Source organism: Pongo pygmaeus, chromosome 12 (genome assembly GCF_028885625.2).
Source record: "Pongo pygmaeus isolate AG05252 chromosome 12, NHGRI_mPonPyg2-v2.0_pri, whole genome shotgun sequence".
Classification (NCBI taxonomy): domain Eukaryota; kingdom Metazoa; phylum Chordata; class Mammalia; order Primates; family Hominidae; genus Pongo; species Pongo pygmaeus.
In genome coordinates, this window is record NC_072385.2 from 99025489 (window position 1) to 99051854 (window position 26366).

Below are 26366 nucleotides of genomic sequence, written 5' to 3' on the forward strand. Positions count from 1 at the left end.
ATAGTGTGTTGGAATTTATTAAACACTGATGATGAAATAGGAACTGTTCTAAGTGCTCCAGAGACATTATCACATTTAATTCTCATAACAATCCCTTGATACTGGTACTATTTATAATTCTATTTCAGAGGGAGTTTATTAAATTGCCTGAAGTCACATAGCTAATAAGAGCTGGAGCAGAGATTCAAACCCAACCAGTCTGATTAGAAACTGCACTCCCAATCACTACACTAACCTATAGCAATATCAGTCAGTACCCTCAACTCTCACCCATAGGCTGGAAAGTTTGCTCCTTATGTAGGTGTTATAATTTAGCGAGTTATTGAATCCAGCTACCTTTCAAGAGGGGAAACACAGACCTTCTTAATGCAAGTAGAAATCAGTCTTGGAGTGTGTTCACGGGGTTCTTCATGGCTATGCAGGCCTTTGCATAGTAGAGGTGGAGAGGCTTCCGGAGAACCAAGAACCAGAATCCACATGGCCACAAATTGATATAAGGCAGCTGTTTTCACATAATTTCCTTTTGAATGATTTCCATCTCATTCTCAGATAGGGAACAAAAGACCTTTCAATGCTGAATTCAGATGGGAGTACTGCATCGTTTCCCTGTAGTTCCTTCTAGGTTGTGAATGAAGTAAAGGTGAGAGAAAGTACTGAAGAGAGAAACAAAAGCATGGACTCAAAAATAAGCATCACTGCAATAACACAGAATACATTTTCTAGATTCCATAGCCAAAAAAAAAAAAAAATCCTAGCAAGCAAATGAATCTCTGTATTATTCCAATAAAGGGCAGGAAATGGATAGCTAGCCATTCCTTGCCAAAAATGGCAATCCTGCTCTGGCCCTCAGAGATAATGCACAGTTCTGAACTACACCACCATTTCAGCTGCCTCACAATAAATGATGTACATTAAGCTATAATCATTGTGAATGAAGTGATTACAATTTTTCCCCTGTGGCAAATCTAAAATCCCATATAAGAAAACCATTGCCTTGACTAGGTGTAAAAGCCATTACCTTTGTTGTTCAGCATTTGAAACACAGACCACCTGGTTTTCAAAACAGTTAGGACATTTAAGATACATGTAGTAAGATTAACCCTACTTGCTGGCAATGTAATTACTGTGTTTATTCATTTTAATGATCTCATAAAGGACAATGAGATATAATACAAGTACAGAACAAGAAAAGGTCCTGGAAAGGCAATTGTGCCATTCTTTACAAGCAGAATGTGAAGCTGGTGAGCACGAGATAAGCCAAAATGTGTTGATGTCAGGTCCCTGTCTTCTATGGAGTAAGGAAACCAACCAATCTGGAAGTGACCATCTTTGGTAGCCCTGGGCCAGTCCATACTGTGATTCATCTTTGGTGGGGAAAGATCTGTGATCTTTGGTTTTGGATGATGCTTCTATTGGCTCTTGTTTTGTGAGCTGAATCACCTAACAATAGAGATTTAGGCTATAAAGACCTTTAGATGCTACTTAATTCAAACTTCAATCCCAGGACAGAAATTTCCTTACCAGAATAATCTTGATCTATGTTTATTGAGTCTCTGGTTAAATATTGTTGTTGATGGATTGGTTTTACTTTTGGAAATATCCTGCTCAATATTTAGACTTTTCTTCTGGTTATATCTTCCTTTAAATTGAGCTAAAATCAATCTCATTGAACCATCCATTTGATCAATTCTATTTTTTGAGCATTCCATATTAATGTTCATTCTTTTTGTTTTACCCACTCCTACCTTGAATGCACCAATCTTACAACACTTTTAGATTTTATATTTTTTTCTCCAGAAGAAAAATTAATACTGTAGAATTAATATACAGTAGGTACTAGGGATTCTACAGTGAATAAGCAACATGATATATTATAGGGTTGACAGCTTAATGTGGTTACAGAGAATGATAAAGTGCCCTAGTGCTATGATGGCATTTTGGCGGGGCATTGTATCAGGCCTAGTATTTAACGTATTCCTTGTGTGTATGGCTTACGGACTTCTTACCATCCCGGATACACACTAAATTGTAAATTGCCTCTTTTTAGAGGCTGTTATCCTTATCAAACTAACACAGGAACAGAAAGCCAAATATCATATGTTCTCACTTATAAGTGGGAGCCAAATGATGAGAACACATGGACACACAGAGGGGAACAATACACACTGGAACTTTTCGGAGGATGGAGGGTGGGATGAGGGAGAGAATCAGGAAGGATAACTGGTGGGTCATGGGCTTAATACCTGGATAATGAAATAATCTGCACAACAAACCTCCATGACACAAGTTTACCTATGTAACAAACCTACATTTGTACCCCTGAACTTAAAAGTTAAAAAAAAGAAAAAAAACCCCTAATACTGCAATGTAGAAGTATCAACTTTGAATGAGCACTGTAAACCATTCTATTCAAGTAGTCCAAGTTATTTTTTTTACAATAATGCTTGCAGATCATTTTTTACATGAACATTTGTCTAACCAGATCTATATTACCATGAGTAGTTTACACCACATTTTGAAATTCAAAGCCTAGGTAATAATACATGCTTATGTTTACAAGCAAGTCTTATGAACTTATGCCAAAAGATAAAACCAACCTCTTGTCTTTCTTCTATGATATTACATTGTAATTATATATTTTATTTTTAAATGACCAATACCACCTCCTATGATGTTATCAATTGTAGGATTTAATATCATCTATATTTCTACAATTAACCTTTGATTTTTTCTCTATTTTTGCCTTTTTTCAACATTTGTTTCTACCCAGTGGATATAAATGGTACAATAAAAATTTGAAAACCTAAATATGGCACTGTCACTCACTCCTGAACATATTCACAAATACGCAGATACAGATTGTTTATAACAGATCAAATTGATAAAACAATGACTACCACAGCAACAAAGACCAATATAATAGTAAAACTATTATCTCTTCTGTTTTGAAAATCTTATGTCCAAAGGATTAATATTTAATGCTTTGCATTGACATAATTTAAATTATCTAAAATATTTCAACATATATTCTATCCTTCTACCTATCCATAGGGTTAATCAAGGTTAAATATCACTATTCTTTTTTATAACTAATAATGGTGTTATAAAATGCTAAACTAGCCAAAGTCACACAAAGTAATAGAACCAGAACTAAAAATCATACTCCAGATACCCAATGTTCTTTAAATATACCATAGCATAATCAAAAATTAAGTGTCTGTATGTGGTTCACACATGCCTATAAACAAAATTATTACCTTTAATTTTTTATTATTAACAAGTTTATGGCATTGGCTAGTGATAAAATAATAGATGAAATAGCAACCACTGATCACTGCTAACTCAAAGGTTATATGATTGAGATAATCTTCAGTGCATTTGGTTATATGGTCTGGCTCTGTGTCCCCACCCAAATCTCATCTTGACTTATAGTCTGAATTGTAATTCCCACATGTTGGGGGGAGGGACCTTGTAGGAGACGATTAGATCATAGGGTCGCTTCCCCCATGCTGTTTTCATAATAGTGAGTGAATTCTCACAAGATCCGAAGGTTTTATAAGGCGATTTCCCCCTCTTCGCTCTGCACTTCTCTTGCCTGTCGCCATGTAAGACACGCCTGTTTCACCTTCCACCATGATTGTAAGTTTCCTGAGGCCTCCTCAGCCATATGGAACTGAGAGTAAATTAAAACTCTTTTCTTTATAAATTACCCAGTTTCAGGTATGTCATCATAGCAGTGTGAAAATGGACTAATACAGACGGCTTTTAAGCAAAGCACAAAAATAGTGTATAAAAAATTAGCAAGCATAAATTCAGAAGTTTCAAGTTGGCTTGCATTATATAAACCATAATGAACTTTGCATTTCTTGGCAAAATTTCCATGTTTAATAAAAGTTAATAATTCTTTAAATAAAAGCTGTGTGAGCACTTTAAAATACTATAAAGGAGTCTAAAATTAAGCCGCTTCAATTTTCACAACTTTCTTTTTCTATTAGAAGAACTATAAATGAATTTTCAATAAAATCTGAGCTTTTGATGTGGCCATTTATTTTTAAAAGGCATTCTATAGCATACCAATGGCTGAATCTAGAATCTCCATTGATATTCCATTTAATAAACTTGGAAGCCAGACACATTTATTTTAAAGTTCAGGTTTAATAAAAAGATAAGACTAGAGTGACAGAATGGCAAGGGAAAGAGGGGTGTTTAATTTTTTGTTTATTATTGCAGAGCAGCTGCTTTTATTTTTAACTAATCTCCATTAATGTCAAATCAAAAGCCAGTACTTCTTATAGGCTTTTGCATTTGCCTTGTTACCTACTTTCCTAGAAAATTACTATGTGTTTTCTCATTCTGAGATGAAATCCAGTATGAGTTCATAATTGTTTAGCTGAAAGTACTGAGAAATGCTTGTCATGAGGTTTATTTCTGAAATTGAAATGCATTCACTTATTTCTTCAGCAATATTTTCTAGGTGTTAACCTCTCTGTTTTGGGTGTCAGGGGTTAATCAGTGAATAAACACACCAAAAAGGAAAAAAATAAGCAAACATACAAATTAAAAAGAAACAAACAAAAACTCCTGCCTTGCTAGAATTTACTATATAATGAATACTCATTTCAGACTCAAGTAAATTTACATGTAAATACTAGAAGACTAGCACTAACAGAGCATTGCAGAAAACTAGCTTTCTGCAATGCTCTGTTAGTTCAGAGCATTGAAGTAATCTTTGAAACCACATTTTCAAAGATTTTACTTAGAAAGCCATTGTTCAAATTGTTCAATGCCTACCTTTAGGACGGAAAAAAATAAAGGGTTTTCGCGTGGGTGAGAGAAATGAGAAGGAAGAAAGAGTTGCAGGGTAAATTCAGGATGTATCCCAGGACAGAACAGGGAAAGCTAGCTCACGATAAATTTAACTTCTCAGAGTTTCTTATTAAATGAGCTGCACACTCTTAGAGGATCCTGAGTTCCACAATGACCTTTTACTTTTCAAAAGCATTCAGGACATGAACCAGAAAAGAAAGAATTAAAACTAGTGAAAGGAGCCCCATATACATTTCTGAATCCACTTGTTCCTTAAGAATTAAAAAAGATGTAGTACATGTAAAAGAATCTCTTTTCTGAGATAAACTGTACCACATTTTTCTACTAAAATTAAGCTCCAGGGATATGAGAAAGGTATTTTCTGAAAGAATACACCATTATAAATGTTTTTAATCTATAGAATCATGATGGAAACATTCATTAAAGTAGAAACCATTACTTTTATTTACATTGTGTATTAAAATACAAAAAAAAGTTACCACAAACCTCTCAGTATAGTGTCTTCATGAGTACAATATCCTTTGATCTTCGGGACAGTTTATGAGTTAGATATTATTTTATCATCATTATGCTACTCGTGAGTATCCCACGTTTAGAATAACTGACTGACTGACTGACTGACTGATCCAAGTTGTTACAACTGATCAAGACTCACATCAAAATGGAAAACCCAGGTGTAACAGCTCAAACCCCATGAAATCCCCACTGAGCCACACAGCTTTTCAATTGACTGATCAAATGAAGAAGGTTTTGTTAGATATTTTTCAAAAATTATTTTAGACAATTCAAATGTTACAAAGATGCCTATCCCCATCTGTTTTCCTCTTGGCTTTTGTCTTAGGTGCTGATGCTTTGTGATCTAAACCTTCCCTCTAATATTACTTTTTAAAGTAAAATAAACGAAGACAGCATATCCACTTGGGAAAAATTATACTGTATTAGTCCTCAGCAGAATTTCTGTTATTGATGTTTACTGAGCTTTGTAAGACACTTGAGAATTGCAAAACTTCCTGGGCCATTTCAGTTGGTCTCTAATCACAAGGTCAGCAATGTAATGAGGGTTTGCTCTGCCTCTGCACCAGGGTCTTTGCAAGAACTTTGGCTGGAAGCAGAGTTAGTAAAAATATGAATGCAGGAAAAACTGGAGTATCTTTAATGAAGTTAGGAGGTAACAGGTGAAAGGTTAAGAGTATAAACTTTGAAGGCAAACAGACATGAATTCTTATTCCCAAGGTATTTAAAAGTACACACAAAAAAATAGACTAATTGAATCTGCTATTAAGAGTATTATTAACATTATTTTATCCCCTTTCCTCATACTCTAAGATCTATGCATTCTCATAAATGCATACGGTTTTTTTCAGATTTATCTGGGAACATAGAAAATCTATGTTTATATAACATATAAAAAGCAATATGGGTTTTTCTTAACATAGAGTAAAATTGATGGAATAGATATATTTTATATATTCTAAGTATTTGTTCTTAGCCTGCTTCTTAAAGAACTTGAGATAGTCTGAATTCTGTCATAAAGTTTAATAGTATAGTTAAGGTTCAGAAGAGAATACCTGAAGTCAGTCCACGGCATGTACTACATTTCCAGACACTTGAAATGAGTTAGAGTAGGGTTTTGCATAGGATCCTAAGCTTTCTAGGCCTCCTAAGATCTAGAAAAAAAGGGAAATGTGAGTCGCTAAATAATTTTCCTCTGGCAAAATGCCAGACATCTAGCAAAAATTCCCTTATAGAGTTCAATTATTTTCTTGAAATAAAGCTAAAAATGAATTCATAGCAAAAGTCTCTGCTTAACAGACAGCAATTAACACAATGGATAATCTATGGTTTCCTAAAAGACAGAAATTTTCAAATGCATGCATCTACTATTGAATCTTTATAAAGGAGATGGTATATTACTAAATCATAGCTCAGTGAGAAGCTGAGATAATTATGTGTTAGGCTCTGTTGCATTCTAGTGATCTAAATTATAAGGATAGTGACTTAAGAGAGACCCTCATGGATACACAGTCTCTCTATCCAGATATTCTTCCTCTCAAATATCATATGTCTTAGGCAAGCATTTGGCAGGTGTTAAATTGCAGTAAATCTATGATTGGATTATCTAATAGAAACCTCTAGAGCTTATAATCTATTGTTCTGTTTAAAGCATAAGCCATATACTTTAATCATTTCTGACATAGGCACTATATTCACAAAAATAAAAAAGAAAGGGAGACGCATTTTCTCATCGGGTTATGGTAGCAGAATGGGAGGGGGAAGGAACTGTTCCAAGGACAAGTATTTCTGATTAGATTGCATCTCTACCTGTCTCAGTCCTGCTCTCAGCAGGATTTCAAGGGAGACCCACAGAACTCTGACCTTCCTAAAGTCTCTGAACCACCCAGCAGTCCCAAGAAATATAACTAATGTAATAACTGATTGTCTATATTTCTTTTAGAGACTATTAATACTGACTGATTCCTTGATTACTAAGTCACCACTAGAAGCCTGATTTTTGTTTGTTTGTTTGTTTTGTTTTGTTTTGTTTTTAGCTATCCCATATCATAAAGGTTTCCATATCCATTAGAGTGTACTAACCATTGCTGGACTCATGATCTTATTCTTTACACTGTGCTGTCCAGAGCACACTGTTTATTATCAGCAAAACCTCTTATACCCACTGCCTCTCTGAAGTTCCCCTTCATTTTATTTTTCTCTGAATATAATGTTGGTGTTGGCTGAAGATAGTACTACATCCCCAATATTCCTCTCATGGTGCTGCTTGTGTTTCCTCAGCAACACAACTATAGTGGATCTGTAGAGGAGAACTTTTTTTTCTCATTTCTCATTGCCTCATCCCTAAAACAAAAAATAATAAAAAATTAAATTATCTGTCATCAGATACTTCATCTATGTTCCTTTGAAGGCACTTCCTTTTTCCTGGGCATATACTCTTTCATGGAAGATTTTTTTTCACTTGGCTTACTGCTCTCTCTCCACTCTGATGTTGGCCACTATTGCTGGTGTTTTAAAATAATTCATCCATCTCACTGTGTTTCTCATCCTTTTTCTCCCCACTACTGATGCTTTTATCTTCCATCCCTTCTCAATTGCTCATTCTCAGGATTATTTACTGAACACTATTTTTCCCAATTACTATTGTACCTCATAATACTCACTTCATGCGTCCACTTTTACAGTATGACCTGTCTTTCTAACTTAGCAGTCTAGCATCACAATCCCCAGTTGTATCAGTACTTGAGATTCCTTGACCCTACCAACATTTCACTACCCATCATTCTCTTTACCACCTCAATTTCATCTATATCCACTCTGTTTCCATGATTCATCTCTATACTAATGCATTTTCATTCATACTCCACTGTCTTGGTCCTTTGCCCCTCCAACATATTCTGCTGTCAAGGCAGAACATGTTTATTCTTTGCCTACTCCATAAGTGAACCCAACAGTCTCATGTAACTAGAGAAAACCTGGTGACTTAACTTACAAATCAATGTTTTCAATGACAAGTGGGGACTCTGTGCTGCCCAACACACCTATTAGATTCCTCTTGTCAATCCATTCTCCTCCTCTCCCAGGCAACTAGTTCACATTTCAGTTTATGACCTTGATTTTCATTTTACCAGGGGGCAAAAAAGCAAAGTGAAGAAAATTGAAACATATTTCCATGACCATGTCTACTTCCTAGATTACTGTATTTGAATCTACCTACTGTATCTGCTCCCTAGTTATGACAAATAACGTCTGTTTGATCCTAAGAAATCCCTCCTTTGTATACTGGATCCTAGTAAGGATGTGGATAATAAAATTACCTCTTTCTTCAGAATCTATAATTTAATTCAGTATCTACTGTGTCTTTCTCATTGTGTATAATTATTGTGTGTATAAACAATGAGAAAGATTGTTTATAAGCACATGTGTGCACACACCCCCATATATTATATTTTTCTTCATGCACAATTTCATTTCTCTGTTTCCTTCAAAGAAAGTGTCTATATTTGTTATCTTTATTCTCCTCCTATTATTGCTTGAACTCCCTCCAGCCAGCATTGTGTCTCTGTTCATCCTTTGGAATTGCTATTGCAAATAATACCAAATGCCTCCACATTTCCACATTCTAGATTATCATCTTACATTCTCAGTAACATTTGGCATCATTTAGCATGTCCTTTAACTCGAATCACTTTTTTCACTTGACTTCTAAGTTATTTCACTTTCCTGATTTTCCACTTACTGCCTTGGCCACTCCTTCCCAGTTTTCCTTGTAGAAAACTCTGTCTTAGTCTAATCTATAAAAATTGGATAGTTCTAGGGCTCAATTCTCAAACTTTGTTCTTTCTGGATCTACATTTCCTCTCTTCTTGGTCTCATCTAAGGTCATAACTGTGAACGTACTATTTCCCTATTTATGACAAGTTTAGCCATAAATTTTCTCCTGTATTTCACACTTTCATATATTACTACTTAATTGTCATATCCACTAGGATTCCTAGTACATATCTGAAATATAACATGAGCTCTTCATTACCCTCCCAAAGATGTTGTTTTTGCTAACACCATCATCTCTGTCAATGTTATAATTCAAATACTAAACCTGGAGACTTTTCTTGATTTTCCATTAGTAAGTTCTGTTGACACTAAATATGTGTGTGTAAATTATATCCAGAATTTGACCTCTTATCACCACCAGCAGTGTTCCTGTTACATTTTAAGTCACCACTATGTTTCACCCAGATTGCTATGCCAGCCTCTTACTAAAAATAAAATAAAATTTATTGTGTATATTTGAGGTTTACAACATGATGCTTTGGTATACATACAGATATGACCTCTTCATTGCTTTTCCTGTTGCTGCTTTGACCTCTTAGTCCACACTACTTACTGCAGTCAGAGTAGCAGCAGCCAGAGTAATCTTTTAAGACATGATCAGATCGGATGATTCCAAGTAAATCAAACACTTCTAGTGGCTTCTCATAGCACAGAAAGCAAAATCTAAGTGTTTTTCCATAACTCACAAAGGCTACATATTCTAGCCTCTGGATACCGCTACAACTTTGTGTATTCACATTCCTACCATGTTTTCCTTTGGTCTTAATGTTCCAATCACATCATCTTCTTTGCTGTTCTTCAAGGACCCCAATAAGCTACCACCTTAGGGCATGTGCACTTGTTGCCTTTTTGACTAGAAACTCTCCCTCCAAACAATCTAGAAGTTTTCTTCCTCACTCCATTCACGTCTTTGTTCAAATATCAGCTCCCTAGGAGTACATTCCCTGCCACCCTAACAAATTATTAGGCCCCATATATCTTTATCTCCTTTTACTCTTTAATTTATCTTTAAAGTTTGAATTTCTACATAGATTTATACATCCATACCATTATTTTTATCTGTACATCCTAATTAAGTATAAGCTACATAAAAACAGCAACTTTGTCTTTTAGAGTACTCTACCCCAGCAACTAAAAAACACCCAAACACGTTTCAATTGATTAATAAATATTTATAAATAAATAAGTTAACGAGTTAAGAGAAACAGTCAGTAGTGACTCCAAATATACAGATCTGGCCCAAAGTTCAAGCTAGACACATATAAACTGGGAAATTATGAAGGAAATGGAACGCCAACTTAGAAATTGGAGAAAATACTTCAGAATCTAAGAATATGGGTAAATGTATCCAATACTAAAACAAATGAATGACTTTTAATCCAGAGCAGGTAGTTTTACTCTTGGCTTTGGTTTTAAGTCATTTCCTGAATAGAAAACTGTAGCCTGACACTTAGGGATTGCTCTGCTAGGTGGAGCCAGAGAGTATTTAGGAAAGTTTTTAAACACCCACAGACCTATATGAAACTAATTATTACTGACTATTTTCAGTGCTAGAATTAAATTGATTTGAAAGTTTGTCTTATGTGAAGAGATAGTGTGCATGTGTCTCTGTGTGTGTATATGTGTATGCATGTGTGTGTGTGCCAGATACCTGAATAATGAATGGCAGAAGAACTTGAGCAGGCTGGCGGATCACTTGAAGTCAGAAGTTTGAGACTAGTCTGGCCAACACGGTGAAACCCCATTTCTACTAAAAATACAAAAAATTAGCCAGGAGTGGGGGCACATGCTTATAACCCCAGCTACATGGGAGGCTGAGGCAGGAGAATTGCTTGAACACAGGAGGCAACGGTTACAGTGAGCCGAGATCGCACCATTGCACTCCAGCCTGGGTGACAAGGAGGAAACCCAGTTTTAAAAAAAAAAAAAATTGAGCATAAGTAAAAGTCATGTCTGGTGGCTATGCTGAATTACATTTGAGTTTAAATGTGTTATTTTCTTGATAAAGTGTTTGATATGAAATAAAAAATAAGACATGTTGGCATTACCCCCATGATGGTTACCAGAATCCCCTAACAATAATACAACACCTGGAAAAAGGAAGAAGACAAGAAGAAATTAATGTACAGTTACACCAGTCCCATGGAACCAGTTGTTTCAGGAGCCACAGTATACTGAACTGGATGACGGTTTTACTAGCAAAAGCAGTCTTAATGTGTAATGAAAGGAGCACAGATTTTGAGAAGAGTAGAGTTGTTCAATTTCTGGTCCTTACTATATAGTGACTTGGAGCATATTGTTTAGTTACTTCTGTCAGATCTTTCTCCATCTGTAAATGATTATAACATTTACCTATAACGTTATTGTGAAGATTAAGATACTATATGCAAATACCTAGTTATGTTCCTGGTCATAATAGGTACTCAAGAATTCTGCTTACCTTCACTGCTTCTATGTGTACCTAATAATTTTGCTTAGGCTGTTACATTGTATTTTGCCACTGGAAAATAACTAGATACAACTTAATTTTTAAGTTCTACAGCCACCCTCTCTATAAAAACAACCACAGCTTTTTGACAGTCCTGTATTAACCTATAAAATATAAAGGGATTAGTAATAACTTACAGACTTTAATATCCTCCCAAAGTTGAGAGACTATATGAAAAAGTAAAGTAATGCTTTAACTTGGTCTCAAGAAAATAAACTGACTCAAGTCTATGTGGATCACAGAAACTCATTCTTTCAGGTGTATAGTGAAAAGAGGAAAATACTGAGATACATCTTTGCCATAGCTGTGTATACATTATGATGTCTTTGACACCTCCTCATTTTGTACTTCAGAATTTCTAGTGTTGACCCATCTGTTGCTTTTGGAGTTAAAACTCTTTGGCTAATATTGTACACTAGAAGGGTCCATATGAGGTATGTGAATGTCTATGGACAAAAATAAAATAAACACCTCAGCTTTGTAAGAGAATTGTAATTGTATGCCCATAGAGTGCCCATGAAGAGTTAATGATGCTCATGCCAGGAAGAATAATTCATCTTCCTATCATTACCTCATGTGCAAAACACCCTCACATCACTCCAACACACTTAGCTGTTCAATAATGAAGAGTGTGAGGGACAGGGAAACTGGACTCCTATTAAGATGTTAAAAGATAGTTTTCTACCTGAACAAATCGAAAACCCTCTGTTATGGACTGAATTGTGTCCCTTCAATTCGTATATGGAAGTGCTAAACCTTGGCACTTAAGAACATGTCTGCAATTGCAAATAGGTCTTTAAAGTGGTACTTAAATTACGATAAAATCATTAGGGTGGTCTCTAATCCAATATGATTGGTGTCTTATAAGAAGAGGAAATTTGGACACATACAATTATAAAGGAAAGACCATGAGAAGACATAGGAAGAAGATGGCCATCTATAAGCCAAGGAGCAGCCTCAGAAGAAATCAAGCTGCCAATACAATAATCTTGGACTTCTAGCCTTCAGAAATGTGAGAAAATAAATTTGTTTCTTAAGCCATCCAGTCTATGGTACTTTGTTATGGGAGCCCTAGAAAAGTAATACACCTTCCAAGGTGGGTCAATGTATAATGTACTGTGGAAACAGTAACTATGAAATGATGGGGTGTAATTGGTGGGAGTTGAGGAGAGAATTCTGAAGTATTCTGGCTTGCCTGCATAGACTACTCATTTCTTTTCTAACACCCTGATAAACTTAATGTGCATTATTCAACTTGTGGCTACACATTTTATATAGTAGCTTTTATGGATTTGTTTATATATTTTAAACTTGTATATTACATTCTGTCAGCTCATTCAGTCTGTACTGGTTTGCAACTAATTTTCCTATTGATATCATAGGAAGAAAATGAAATCTGGTGTAATCCTAGGCAGAGAAACCTAAACACCACATTTTTTTTTTCTTTTTTTAAAAATTTTTTAAATTTATTTTTCAATTTTTGTGGGTACATAGTAGGTGTATATACTTATCGGGTACCTTATATGTTTTGATATAAGCATGCAATGTGACATAGCACATCATGAAGAACGGGGTGTCCATCCCCTCAAGCATTTATCCATTGAATTGCAAACAATCCAATTACACCCTTCAACTTATTAGGTAGGTGCAAAAGAAATCGTGGTTTTTGCAATTACTTTAAAATGGCAAAACGATAATAACGTTTGCACCAACCTAATATTTTAAAATGTACAGTTATCATTGACTATAGTCACCCTGTTGTGCTATCAAATACTAGGTCTTATTCATTCTTTCTATTTCTTTTAACCCATTAACCATTCACACCTTCCCCCTCAACAGCCCATTCTTTGCGGATTCTGGTAGCTGTCCTTTAACTTTCTGTGTCCATGTGTTCAATTCTTTGGATTTTTAGATCTCACAAATAAGTAGCTGTCATTTAACTCTCTGTGTCCATGTGTTCAATTGTTTTGATTTTTAGATCCCATAAATAAGTGAGAACATGTGATGTTTGTCTATCTGTGCCAGTCTTATTTCACTTAACATAATGATCACCACTTCCATCCATGTTGTTGCAAATGACTGGATCTTATTCTTTTTAATGGCTATATTGTATTCCATTGTGTATATGTACCACATTTTCTTTATTCATCTGTTGATGGACACTTAGGTTGCCTCCAAATCTTGGCTATTGTGAACAGCACTGCAACAAACATAGGAGTGTAGATATCTCTTCAATATACTGATTTCCTTTCTTTTGGGTATATACCCAAGAGTGGGATTCCTGGATTATGTAGTAGCTCAACTTTTAGTTTTTGGAGGAACCTCCAAATGTTCTCCATAGTGGTTATACTAATTTACATTCCCACCAAAAGTGTACAGGTGTCTACTTTTCTCCACATCCTCACCAGCATTTGTTATTGTCTGTCTTTTGGATGTAAGCCATTTTAACTGGGGTGAGATTTTATCTCATTGTAATTTTGATTCACATTTATCTGATGATCAATTATGTTAACCACCTTTTTAATATGCCTGATTGTCATTTGTATGTCTTCTTTTGAGAAATGTCTACTCAAATATTTTGTCCATTTTTTAAATTATTCAGTATTTTCCTATAGAGTTGTTTGAGCTACTTACACATTCTGATTATTAATCCTTTGTGAGATTGGTAGTTTGCAAATGTTTTCTCCCATTCTGTGGGTAGTCTCTCCACTTTGTTGATTGTTTCCTTTGCTGTGCAGAAGCTTTTCAACTTGATGTGATCCCATTTGTCCATTTTTTCTTTAGTTGCCTGTGTTTGTGGGGTATTGCTCAAGAAACTTTTGCCAAGACCCAAGACTGATGTCCTGATAATTTTCCCTAATGTTTTCTTGTAGTAGTTTCATAGTTTCGGGTATTAGATTTAAGTAATTAATTAATTTTGATTTGATATTTGTATATGGTGAGAGATAAGGGTCTAGTTTCATTCTTCTGCATATACACATCTAGTTTTCCCAGCACCATTTATTGAAGAAACAATCTTTCCTCCAGTGTATGTTCTTGGCACCTTTGTCAAAAATGAGTTCACTGTAGGTGTGTGAATTTGCATCTGGGTTCTGTATTATGTCCATTGGTCTTTGTGTCTGTTTTTATACAGGTACCATGCTGTTTGGGTTAGTCTTGCTCTGTAGTATAATTTGAAGTCAGGTAATGTGATTCCTCCAGTTTTGTTCTTTTTGCTTAGGATAGCTCTGGCTATTCTTGGTCTTTTGTTATTTCATGTAAACTTTAGAATTTTTTTTCCTCAGGAAGAATATTATTGCTATTTTGATAGGGATTGCACTGAATCTGTAGATTGCTTTGGGTAGTAAGAACATTTTAACAATATTGATTTTTCCAGTGCATAAACATGGAGTATTCTTCCAATATTTGTGTCCTCTTCAAATTATTTCATCAATGTTTTATAGTTTTTATTACAGAGATCTTTTGCTTCTTTGGTTAGTTCTTAGGTATTTAATTTCATGTGTGGCTACTGTAAATGGGATTACTCATTTTGATTTCTTTTTCACAATATTCACTGTTGGCATATAGAAATACTACTAATTTATATATCTACCGATGATTTTTATCATGCAACTGTACTTAATTTATCAATTCTAATAGCTTTCCTGTAGAGTCTTTAGGTTTTTCCAAATATAAATTCATAACAAGAGCAAACAAAAATAATTTGACTTCTTCCATTCCATTTTGGATGCCTTTTTTATCTTTCTCTTGTCTGATCACTCAGACTAAAATTTCCAGCACTACATTGAATAATAGTGGTGACAGTTGGTATCCATGTTGTGTTCCAGATCTTAGAGGAGAGGCTTTCAGATTTTCTCCATTCAGTATGATACTAGCTGCAGGTCTGTCATATATGGCTTTTATTATGTTGAGGTGTATTCCTTCTGTATCCAGTTTTTTGAGAGTTTTTATCATGAAGAGATGTTGAATTTTATCATAAGCTTTTTCAGTATCAATTGAAATGATCATATTGTTTTTATCTTTCATTATATTGATATGATGTTCCCATTGATTTACTTGCATATGTTGAACCATCCTTGCATCCTATAGATAAATGCCACTTGGTCATGATGAATGATCTTTCTAATGTATTGTTGAATTCAGTTTACTAGTATTTTGTTAAGGATTTTCACATCAATATTCATCAGATATAGCGGCCTTTAGTTTCTTTTTTTAATGGGTCTTTGTCTGGTTTTGGTATCAATGTAATACTGGCTTTGTAAAATGAGTTTGGAAGCATTCCCTCTTCCTCTATTTTTCAGAATAGTTTGAGTAGAATAGGTATTAGTTCTTTAAATGTTTGATAGAAATTAGTAGTGAAGTTGTCAGGTCCTGGGCTCTCCTATAAAAAGACAATTTTTTTTAAATTATGGCTTCAGTCTAATTATCTGTTATGAACCCTTCAGGTTTTAGATTTCTATCTGGTTCAATCTTGATAGATTGTATGTATCTAAAAATGTGTCCATTTTGGCCAGGCGCGGTGGCTCACGCCTGTAATCCCAGCACTTTGGGAGGCCAAGGCAAGCGGATCATGAGGTCAGGAGATAGAGACCATCCTGGCTAACACGGTGAAACCCTGTCTCTACTAAAAATACAAAAAAAATTAGCCGGGCGTGGTGGCGGGCTCCTGTAGGCCTAGCTACTCAGGAGGCTGAGGCAGGAGAATGACGTGAACCTGGGAGGCAGAGCTTGCAGTGAGCCGAGATAGTGCTACTGCACTCCAGCCTGGGTGACAGAGTGAGACTCTGCCTCAAAAAAAAAAAAAATTGTCCATTTCTTCTAGATTTTCCAGTTTATTGGTATAGAGTTGCTCATAGTACTCACTAATGATGCTTTGAATTTCTACAATTGGTTTTAATGTCTCCTTTGTCATTTCTGATTTTATTTGGATCTTTTTATCCTTTTTTCTTAGTCCAGCTAAAGATTTGTCACTTTTGTTTAACTTTAAAAAGAAAAAACCAATTTTTATTTCATTGATCTTTTGTAATTTTTTCATTTTGATTTCATTTATTTCTGGTCTGATCATTATTATTTATTTTCTTCTAATATTTTTGGGTTTGGTTTGCTCTTGCTTTTCTAGTATTGTAAGATGCATCATTACATTGCTTATTTGAAGTTTTTCATCTTTTTGATGTAGGCACTTACAGATGTAAACTTCCCTCTTAGTACTGCTTTTGCTGTGTCTCATAGGTTTTGGTATGAAGTGTTTCAATTATCATTTGTTTCAAGATATTTTTCAGTTTCCTTCTTAATTATTTCACTGACCTACTGATCATTCAGAGACATATTGTTTAATTTATATGTACATGTACAGTTTCCAAAATTCCTCTGGTTATTAATTTCTAGTTTTATTCCAATGTGATTAGAGAAGATGGTTGATATAATTTCAGTCTTTTTGTCTATGACCATACCATCCTGAAAACGTCCAATCTTGTCTGATATTTCAGTTTTTTTTAATGTTTTAAGACTTGTTTTGTGACCTACAATATATTCTGTTCTTGAAAATGATCCATGTGCTGAAGAAAAAAATGTGTATTCTACATCTCTTGAATGAAATGTTCTCTAAGTACATATTAGATCCATTTGGTCTATAGTGCAGATTAAGCGTGATGTTTCTTTATTGATTTTCTGTCTGGAAGATCTGTCCAAAGCTGAAAGTGGGATGTTGAAACTTCCAGCTATTTTGTACTGGGACCTATCTCTTTCTGTAGCTCTAATAATATTTCCTTTTCATATTTGTGTGCTCCAGTGTTGGGTGCATATACATTTAAAATTGTTATATCCTCTTGCTGAATTGACCTCTTTATCATAATATAGTGACCTTCCTTGTGTCTTTTTATAGTTTTTGCCTTGAAATTTCTTTTTTTTTAATGTAAGTATAGTGATTCCTGATACTCTTTCATTTCCATTGGCATGGAATATCTTTTCCCATTTCTTTATTTTCGGTCTATGTGTGTCTTTATAAGTGAAGTGTGTTACTTGTAGGCAGGAGATCAATGGGTCTTGTTTTTCCGTCCATTCAGCCAGTCTATGTCTTTGGATTGCAGAATTTAGTCCACTAACATTCAATATTATTATTGATAAGTAAGGACATATTCCCAGCATTTTGTTATTTGTTTTCTGGTTATTTTGTGGTATTCTCTTCGTTCTTCCTTTTATTCCTGTCTTCCTCTAGTAAAGATGATTTTCTCTGGTGATATGATTTAGTTTCTTGCTTTTTATATTTTGTGTATCTATTGTATGTTGTTTGGATTGAGGTTACCACGAGGTTTGCAAATGCTATCATAACCCATTAGTTTAACTTGATAACAACTTAACACTATTTGCATAAACAAATAAGCAAAAAATAAATAAATAAACACTAGTAAAAACTCGTCCTAACTTCCCCCTGCCAGCTTTTTAACTTTTTGTTGTTTCTATTTATATCTTATTATACTGACTATGTCTTGAAACGTTGTTGTAGTTACTATTTTTGATTGGGTCATAATTTAGTCTTTTTAATTAGGATAAGAATAGTTTACCCACCACAGTTACAATGTTATAATATTTTGTGTTTTTTGCATGCTCACTATTGCCAGTAAGTTTTGTACCTTCAGGTGATTATTTATTGTGCATTAATGACTATTTCTTTCTGATCGAAGTACTCCCTTTAGTATTTCTTAAAGGACAGGTCTGGTATTGATGAAATATCTCAGGTTTTGTATATCTGGAAAATTCTTTATTTCTCCTTCATGTTTGAAAGATATTTTTACTGGATATGCTATTCTAGGGTAAAATATCTTTTTCCTTCATCACTTTAAATATGTCATGTCAGTCTCTCCTGGTCTGTAAGGTTTCCATTGAAAAGTCTGCTGCCAAACACAGTGGAGCTCCATTCTACACTATTCATTTCTTTTTATCTTGCTGCTTATCTTGCTCTTCTTTATCCAGAGATAAAGAAATGATTCTCTATCTTTGACCTTTGGGAGTTTGATTATTAAATGCCTTGAGGTAGTCTTCTTTATGTTAAATATGCTTGGAGTTCTATAAATTTCTTGTCCTTGGATATTGATATCTTTCTCTAGATTTGGAAAGGTCTCTGTTATTATCACTTTGAATAAACTTTCTACCCCTATTTATTTCTCTACCTCCTTTTTAAGGCCAATAACCCTTAGATTTGCCATTTTGAGGCTATTGGCTAGATCCTGTAGGCATGCTGAATTGGTTTTTACTCTTTTTTTAATCTCCTCTCGCTGTGTATTTCCAAATAGCCTGTCTTCAAACTCATTAATTCTTTCTTCTGCTTGATCCATTCTGTTGTTAAAGATCTCTGATGCATTCTTCAGTATGCCAATTACATTATTTTTCAGCTCCAGAATTTCTGCTTGATTCTTTTTACTTATTTTAATCTTTTTGTTAAATTTTTCTGATAGAATTATGAATTCCTTCTCTATTTTTGTTATCCTAAATTTCTTTGGGTTTCCTCAACACAGCTATTTTGAATTCTCTGTCTGAATGGTCACATATCTCTGTTTCTCAAGGATTGTTTCCTGATGCCTTATTCAGTTCATTTGGTAAGGCCATGTTTTCCTAGATGTTGATGATGCTAGTAGTTGTTCTTCAGTTTCTGGGCATTGAAGAGTTATGTATTTATGGTAGTCTTCACTGTTTGGCCTATTTGTAGATGTCCCTCTTGGGAAGGCTTTCCAGATACTTGAAAGGACTTGGGAGCTATGATCTAAGTTGTTTCTGCTCTAGGCAATACCTCAAGCCCAGTAACACTGTGGTTCTTGCAGACACATAGAGGTACCGCCTTGATGGTCTTGGACAAGTTCCCAGATAATTCTCTGTATTACCAGTCAGAGACTCTTGTTCTCTTCCCTTACATTCTCCCAAACATACAGAGTCTCTCTCTTTGTTCTGAGCCACTTAAGTCTGGTGGTGGAGTGACAAAAGCACCCTTGTGACCACCACCACTATTACTGCATTGGGTCAGTCCTGAAGCCAGGACAATGCTTTCTTGCCCAAGGCCTGCTGTAACCACTTCCTGGCTACTGCCTATGTTCACTCAAGGCCCCATGGCTCTACAATTAGCAGGTGGCAAAGCCAGCCAGGCCTATGTCCTTCCCTTCAGGATGGCAAGTTCCCCTTAGGCCCTGAGTGGATCCAGAAGTGCCATCTGGGAGTCAGGAATTAGAGTCAAAACCTTAGAAATCTACTTGCTGTTCTATTGTATTGTGGCTGAGCTGGCACTCAAAGCACAAGACATAGTCCTTCTACTCTTTTCTCTCCTTTCCAAAGGCAGCAGTACCTCACCTGGTAGCTATGACCACTCCTGGCCAAAAGAAATCCTGCCAGACTACCACTGATGTTCCCTTAAGGCTCAAGTTCTCTTAAGCCAGCTTTTGGTGAACGTTGCCTGGCCTGGGGCTCACCCTTCAGCTCAGTGGGCTCCCGTCTGGTCCAGGGCAGGTCTAGAAATGCTGTCCAAGAGTGAAGTTCTAGAATCAGTGACCTCAAGAATCCGGGTGGTGCTCTACCCTCCTGCAGCAATGTTGGCACCTCAGGTGCAAGACAAAATCTCCTTTACTCTTCCCTCTTCTTTTCTCAAGCAGGAAGAGTTTTGCCCTGTAACCACCATAGCTGATAATGTGCTGAGTCTCACCTCAAGCCAGCCAAGTCTCAGAGGCTCACCAAGGCCTTTGATGAAGTACCTGGGAATCGCTGTTTGTTTTTCAGGGCCCAAGGGCTCATCAGTTAGCAGGTGATAGACGCTGGCAGGGCTGTTTCCTTTTCTTCAAGCTGGTGGGTTTCATTCTGGCCCAAGGTATGTCTAGAAATGTCATCTGGGAGCTAGCACCTGATGACTCTGACCAGTTCCCTATCCTGCCGTGGCTGAGCTGGTATCCAAGATGCAAGAAAAAGTCCTCCTCACTCTTCCCTCTCCTCCCTTAAAGTAGAAGGAAGGGGTCTCTTTTGGAGCCATGAGCTGTGCAGCCTGAGGTTAGGACATGGGTGATGCCAGCACTCCTTGCTGCCCCAGCCAGTGTATCAGTATGTCATGTGCCCCGAAGTTCACTGACTCTGGTCTTGCCTAAGGGTTCCAGTTCTTATGGCCTAGACTGCCTGTCAAGTTTACTTAGAGACTGAGAACACATTGGCTCTCGCTGGTGAGGTTTGTGGGCACTCAAGTTTGGACCACTGGGATTTGAGATCCCAGTGCTAGAGCTGGTTTAAATGCTCCCTCTGTGGGCAGGCTCAGCTGAGTTTGGTCTGGTTTTCCCTTTTGTTCTAACAGAACAGCACTGAGTTTAATGCCTCACAATTGCGGTGTTTTCCCTCTCCCAGTGCCACAAGAAGCTCTCGGCACCAGTCCACCACTGCCAAGGCTGGGACAGGAGTGGCATCGATGATTCAGGACTGTTTTTTCTATCTCTTCAGTGCCTTTCTTACCATATGAATTTAAAACCAGGTACTACGAACGCTCACCTGATTTTTTGTTCTTATGCAGGTATTTTTTCTGTGTAGATGGTTGGTAACTTGGTGTCCTTGCATGGGGGGTGCACAGTTGGTTGAACTTTCTATTCCGCCATCTTGCTCTGCCTCTCCTTCCTGACTACCATTTTGACCAGGAGTAATAGAATCATACAAATAAGATGGGTAGTGTTTGTTTTTGGTTTTAACATATTTTGTACAGCAAAAGAAACAGTCAACAGAGTGAAGAGACAGTGTACAGAATGGGAGAAATTATTTGCAAAGTATTCATCTGTCAAGGGATTAATATCTAGAATATACAAGGAATTCAAACACATCAAAAATCTGATTAAAAGTGAGCAAATTAGCTGAATATTTATTTCTCAAAAACAAGCAATGCAAATGGCCTACAGGTATATGAAAAAATGTTAAACATCATTATTCATTGGGGAAATGCAAATGCAAAGCAAAACCATAATATGATATCATCTCACCTCAGTTAGAATGGCTATTTTAAAAAATACAGAAAATAACAAATGTTAACAAGCACGCTGAGAAAAAGAAGCTTTTATATGTTGCTGATGAGAATATAAATTAGCATAATCTTAATGGAAACAGTATGATGATTCCTCAAAAAACTAAAAATAGAACTACCCTATGATTCAGCAGTCTCACTACTGGATATTTATTCAAAGGGAAAAAAATCAGTATATCAACAAAAAATATGGAATCCCATGTTTATTGCAGCACTATTCACAATAGCCAAGATATAGTGCCAATCAATGGACACATGGATAAAGAAAATGGGATATATATATATAATATTATATATATATTCCCATATATTATATATTACATATAATAGAATATATTTATATATAATATAGAAATGTATATTATATGTATATTAATATATATTATATATTGGATTATATATAATGGAATACTATTCAGTCATAACAAGTAATAAAATCCAGTCACTCATAGCAACATGAATAAGCCCGGGGAATATAGTTAAGTAAAATAAGGCAGGCACAGAAAGACAAATGCCACATTTTCTCACTCATACATGGGTGCTAAAAGAGTTTTGCTTGGAAAAGTAGAGAGTAGAATACTGACTACCAGAGGCTGTGAAGAAGAGAAGGGAGAGAAAGTAAGGAGAGGATAGCAAATAAATACAAAATTACAGCTAGATAGGAGGAATAAGTTCTAGTTTTCTACAGCACTATAGTTAACAATAATTTATAGTTAACAATAATTTATAGTTAACAATAATTTATTGTCTATTTTCAAACAGCTAGAAGAGATAATTTTGAATGTTCCTAACACAAAAAATAATAAATGTTTGAGTTGATAGATATGCTAGTAACCCTAAATTAATCATTACACTTGTCTATAGGTATGGATATATCATTCCATACTTCATAAATATGTAAAATTATAATGCATCTATTTAAATATGTGTATATAAATATATTTAATATACTGTATATATATAATATGTAATATATGCATTATTATATGATGCCAGTAAGTTTCTTTCTCCCTCTAATGCTTGCCAGCTATGACCAATCAATAGATCAGCATAAGGAAAAACTGGTGAAAGCAGCCTTCCACGGGGCACAGGATTAGTTTCAGGGACTCTGGCAGGCAGTCAGTATTCTACTTCCAAAAGTATCAAGGTCCACAGTGTGACTGATTTCATTTCACATTATTTTATTTATTTACTTTTCAGATGACACAATCACCAAGCAAAGGCTGAAACCATTTGTGTTACTTTCTATGTTTCCAGCTGAATTATTAATCTTTCTGTCAAGTTTAATTCCTGACTCTCAATTTAATTCTATTTCAGTATCTGATGCCCCTATTAGCCTCACTGCAGTTGAACTCTGTTGCCCCCTTGGCTATAGCCTGCTGAGAAATTGTGTGTATATGTGTGTGCATGCACGCGCGCATGTGTGTGTGTGTGTGTGTACTTAGCAGAAAATGCTGTTTTATTGACTCAGATTTTAATTCCAAATACTATTTTTACTGATCAGCTACTTGAAAACAAATGTTCCAAGAGGCTTCTCTCATGCATTGAAAGGTTATTTTCAATTTATATTTATATCCAAGGACATAAATTATAAGAAGATATTTTATTCTTTATACTATTAACAGACTCCTGGGGCAATCAGTGATTTTTGAGGATGAAAAGATAACAATTTTAAGAAAGCTGATAGCAGAGAAACATGCCTGTTAGAAAATAAAAAGAGACTAATGCCAGATTTTATTATTTCTGAATATTATTATCTATTATAACAGGATAAACAAGTAAATCAAAGCACAAATTCAGTATGTAAGTGAGAATATGAGGTAATCCAATAATTAACAAAACAATTCAATAATGAAAGATGATTATAACTAAGTTGATTTCATATTTTGGGATTGTTTCACGTTAGCATATCCATACTTCATGACCGTACAATATACTGAACCATTCAACTAAATTGCCCTAACTCTTATTACTGTGTTATCACCAGTGGTAAAAGAATTTCAAAGTGTATAGAGCAGTAATGCTTCAGGAAAAAGTGTTCTTCGGTATTGCTGAGTATAGGAATCAATAACGTATTTGCTTGTGTCCCTTGATGAAAATTAGAGTAAAATTACTGGTTTTTCTTCTAATCCAATCTCTTGCTGTACAGCACTTATATAAATATCTTTAAAGTTATTCATCCCAAACTTTCTTCCCCTGTGGGAGAATGTACATTACTTCACAAGTAAGTTCATTAGATTTTGGAATGATTTTTATAATTATAGAATATATTCTTACAATAGCTTTTGAATAATTCCAATGGCTATCCATTGATACCATGGTGACACTGAAAACCACTGAGCAAATATCGTTCCTGCATATACTATTTGATACCTGTTGAAATTACCTGAAATTTGCATCTTCAGCTTTCCCACCCATTTCCTCTATTGCTAATCACATAAAATAGGTTTTTTTTTGCTCTTATATATATGATCATATTCATCTGGACATACTATGATGTGTTTATACATTTAAAGCTTGCCTTCACTTGAAGGTATCGACACACTGTTACTTTTCAAAGTAAGTTTCTTCCCTGGCGGGGTAGGGGGTGGTGTGTGTGTGTGTGTGTGTGCATCATCTTTCTGTGTCATCAATTCATTTAACAAATATTTATAGAGTCATCTCTAGATGACTTTCATTGTGATAGGCACAGAAACTAGAATGATGTTAAAGGCACAGTCTTTGTTCTACAGAGCCAATCGGTCTAGAGGACAATAAGAGTAACAGGCAATTATAATATTGTGTTGTGATGAGATAGACACAAGATACTCTAAGAATCCATTGTAACCTCATATATCTTTAAAGGGTCCACAAGGACTTTCCAGAGAAGGTAACATTAAAGTACTACTGAAGGAGGAAATGGCCACACAAAGAAGGGCTGTTGACATCTTCCAGAGAGAATGGGCAAAGGGAACAAACGACTGGAAGTAAAACATGCATGATATATTTAGGGATCCATAAGTAGTTTAGAGGTTCTGGAAAATAGGATATGGATCATAAAATGAGCCTGTGGCAATAAACAGTGGTTAGGCCATGAAGACATTTGCATGCTGTGGTAAGAGTTTGGGTTTCCTGGGGCTGCCATGGCAACTTATCACAAACTGACAAACTGGGTAGCCTAAAACAATAGAAGTGTATTCTCTCACAGTTCTGGGGGCCACAAACACAAAATCAAGGTGCATCAGGACCACGGTTCCTCCAAAGACTCTAGGGAGGAACCTCCCCTGGTCTTTTGCAGCTTCTGGTGGCTCCAGGTGTTCCTTGGCTTATGGCAGCATAACTCCAGTTTCTGCTTCCATTTCACAAGCCTTTCCCCATCATGTGTCTCTGTGTCCTCTTCCTCTCTAATACAGTCACCAGTCAAGGAATTTGGGGCTTACCCTAAATCCAAGATGATTTCATCTCAAAATCCTTAACAAAGCACATTTGCAAAGATGCCATTTTCTAATAAGGTCCTATTTTGAGTTTCTAAATGGATATGAATTTTGGGAGTGGAGACACTATCCAACCCACTACAGTAAACTGGGCACTTAATATTAAGCAGTCAAAAGTTGTTGAGGGTATTATGTAAGGTTTTATAAAATAGAACTGTCAGTAATATGAGGAGAAAGATTATAAATTTAGTTTGGGATAAATTGAGCTTAAAATATTTGAATACATTAATAGGAAGAGTTTAAAGGGCAATTGATTTACAAGATCTAAATTATATGCTGATAATCACGGGCAATTCCATAGTGCCTTTTTTCCCTATTCTTACCTGATATTGGGTTGTAGCCAGAACTGACTACCTCACAAGAGCCAATTATTAAATATTCAGAAATTTTATGAAGGCTTTATAAACACTTGGTAGCTTGAAATCAGTTAACACAGGACTATTTATACCATGGATATCAAAAAACAACAGCCAATCAAGCATTTTGTTGTTATTGTTGTTTTCTAGAAAGCCACTGGTTATCAAGACGTCACTGAATCTAGCCCATTTGAAAAGTTGATAAAAGCTCTAGACTCCAACAGAGAACTAACAAACAAAGTTGTATGTTTAACACAATTTAAGAAACTCTTGGATAAGATGCAGGACTAGTTTGCAGCTCCTATTCGAATGGACAGAGCAGCATGTGGAAACTCACATTGTGAACTTCTGCTTCAAGAATTACCACAGGAACACACCAGGAAAGCTGAGAAAATGCACCCACCCTTTGAAGGAAATGGATCACTGCTGCAGGCTCCCTGTGATGCCAAAAAACTGAGTCTGCTTGCTTTCTTAATGGGGAAGCTGGTGGTCTGGAGCAGGTTCTCAGCCCTGGCCATCAGCTGCCTGGAAATAGAGTTGGTGCTGTTGTGGGGACATGGTGGGAATGAGTCTGGCCTCTTTAGGACTGCAGGCTGCATGGGAGTGGGGTTAGGCCTGTGACTGCCAGTTTTCCCCCACTTCCCTGGTTACCTGTATGACTCAACAGAGGCAGCCATAATCCCCCTGGGAATACAACTCCATTGGACAGGGAACCACATTCCCATTCCCCACACAGATACAGCAAGCCCTGCTCAAGAAGAGGCTAAGCTCAGGTAAGCCTGTCCCTGCCCTCAACTAGTGGTCTTTCTCTACCCACCCTGGTAACCAAAGACAAAGGTCATAATCTC

The 26366-nt window shown here is 35.8% G+C and overlaps 1 long non-coding RNA gene across 1 annotated transcript; it reads right to left on the minus strand.

The window, feature by feature from the left end:
- On the minus strand, positions 1-26123 carry LOC129030358 (uncharacterized). Its single transcript, XR_008500629.1, has 3 exons — positions 25922-26123; positions 6396-6494; positions 1-653 (listed from the first exon to the last, which is right to left on the minus strand). It is a non-coding gene; the product is annotated as an uncharacterized LOC129030358 (long non-coding RNA).
- Between the last annotated feature and the right edge of the window lie 243 nt (positions 26124-26366).